The sequence below is a fragment of the Austrofundulus limnaeus genome, unplaced genomic scaffold (genome assembly GCF_001266775.1).
Source record: "Austrofundulus limnaeus strain Quisiro unplaced genomic scaffold, Austrofundulus_limnaeus-1.0 Scaffold36, whole genome shotgun sequence".
In the NCBI taxonomy this organism is placed as follows: domain Eukaryota; kingdom Metazoa; phylum Chordata; class Actinopteri; order Cyprinodontiformes; family Rivulidae; genus Austrofundulus; species Austrofundulus limnaeus.
The window spans coordinates 2,405,642-2,408,305 of record NW_013952438.1 but is presented as its reverse complement, the minus strand read 5'-3'; positions in this window follow the sequence as shown (position 1 = coordinate 2,408,305).

The window sequence follows — 2,664 nt, the reverse complement described above, 5'->3', positions numbered from 1 at the left end:
ATATATATGTGTGTACTGAAAATTACACTGTATAAATACATAAATTTATTTGCCTTTTGCAGAGAGAAATAAGCATTTGATGACTGGTAAAACCTGTGTTGTCTAGCACAGCAGTGAGACTACTTTTGTAGTTGATGAGATTTGCAGTAGTGGACTCTAGAAGTAAACAAAATATATTTTGGGGTAGATTTATCGCAGATCATGGTTTCAACAGAACGCCTGCAGAAGTTGTGGCAAAGAACCAACACAAAGCCTTGAGTAGATATTTGTTTCTATGATTCGACACCAGAATGAGCTCAATAAAGTGAGCTTCTGTTACAATAAACAAACTAGAACATTCTTCTCTGTCAGTAAACACTTAGATCCACAAACCGCAGCCATGAAATATTATTTGGAAATGGTAATCTAATTTAAAAAAATGTTCATCTACACAAAGAATAAAATATTATTCCTCCAGATAAGCCTTTTAAAAAAGATTTTATAAAACATTCTATAGAATTAAATGTATTTCACTTTATCTTCAAGTTGCATTTTAGAACTCTGCAACCAGGAGATGGTGCTGTGGCCTATTTTCAACCATGTCAGATGAAATTACCTTTGCAATTAATTATGTAATGAATTATTAGTAGCACAAAGAGAGGATGACCTTAATTATTTATGCCGCTAAAGTGTGATGCTGCAGACACTTGCAGGCTTTTAAAGCTTCGAACACATGACAGAGTTGGTTCCAGCCGCTGCAGGTTGATGAAAGCTGAGCGTTACAAGAGTCAACTCTCCATCACCTCCACCTGTAAACAGACTAGTATCTGAAATGAGATGCCATTAAAACACTTTGTCACTCTGAACTGTTTTTTTTTAATCATACTAACAGACTCGTTAGCTCTTGTGGGAAAACCCCTAATGATGATGATGATGTAAGCCTTCCTTTGAGGTTTGAGTGAGAATCTGTGCTGCTTGATCAGAAGCAGGCCCCAGGCTGCAGCCCTATAGCAGAACGAGTCAAAAAGATATAATGAAGCAAAGATAAAATAAAAAATATATATATTATTTTACTTTGCGACAAGTTTTGGGCCTCATGGGAGTTCAGATAAAAGATGAAAAGGTGCAAAATTATCTAGATAAAAGCTACAAAGTCCAGAAACTGACAACGAAAACATTCAGCTCATTCAATGGGCGCTATGATTTTTTTTTGGGTAATTGTTTTACTTACTTAGATAAAAAGATGCATATAGAATTTGCTGAAATACAAACCTGGTTTAAATTTTATAAATTATCAGTAAATTTAGATGAGACGAATCATATTTTATGTAGTTATAGAAAGAAAACATCTGATGTTCCATTTAGAATCAATGGTATTGAGATCTGAGGTGAAGTTTTTGTCATTCTTGATGAAAAGCTGACATGGAGACCTCATATAAATCATTTAAGAACAAAAATAGCCAAATCCATTGCAATATTATACAAAGTAAAGGATTTATTTAATGATAAAGGTCTGTTTCAATTATATAATGCAATAATTGTTCCACACTTGATTTACTGTGTTGATGTCTAGAGAAAAGCATGTAAAACAATTACAAAACCAATTTTTATTTTATAAAAAAGAGCTGTAAGAATTATCACCAGAAAACATCACCCGTCACATTCATTGTTCCATCAGTTGAAGTTATTGAAATTCTATGATTTGGTTGATTTTATCAGTCATTTATAGGGCTCAGAAAAACACTTTACCTTCAAACATCCAATTACACTTTGTCAAAAGAGGAAGGTTATATGATCTCAAGGGGATAGAGATGTTTGTTAAACACATTCACTCATTTAATTTATGATTTGTATTTTGTTAGTTGAATTTATGTTGTTTTTAAAGAAATTAATAAACTAAGTAACTTCTCAAAACATTTAACTTTATTTACACATTATTTTCCAGTAGAAATACATTAAATATTCATTCATTCATTCATTCATTCATTCATTCATTCATTCATTCATTCATTCATTCATTCATTCAGTTTTCTAAAATCACAGTTTTCTTTACACAGTAACTTGCTTCAGAATACCGGCTCTATTTTTGTCTTCTTATTATGCTATTTTTTTAGGTTTTAGCTACTATTTTGCAACTTTCAGTTTTAAACAGCCTTTCTGCTACTTTTAGTTCATATAGCTTCACAACTTTTAGCTTTTGCTACTTATAGCATTTGGTTACTCTTTTGCTACTTTTGAGTCTGTGAATATTATGTTTAGCTATCATTCTGCTGCTTTTAGCTACCTTAAATTTTTTGGCTATCGTTCTGCTGCCTTTAACATGCTGCTACCTTTAATTGACATGCTGCTAATTTTTTACCTAATTACTACTTTTGACTTCTATAGCCTTTTACAGTATGTAGCTTTTAGCTACTGTTTAGCTACTTTAAAAATTTAGCTATTATACTGCTACTTTCAGCTTTTTAGTCTAGTGCTAATTTCAGTTTTTAGTGAGACGTTTGCTACTTTTAGCTTTTGTCTTTTTGTTACTGTTGGGGTCGGGACCCAAAGTGGGGTCCCGAAACATCAAGATGGGGTCCTGAAAAGATTTTCTGAATTAATTACATTTTTGCCTAAGTTGTTACAAATGAGTGAGGTTAGTATATTTAAAATGGATAAATGTAGTATAAAAATATTGTTACTATG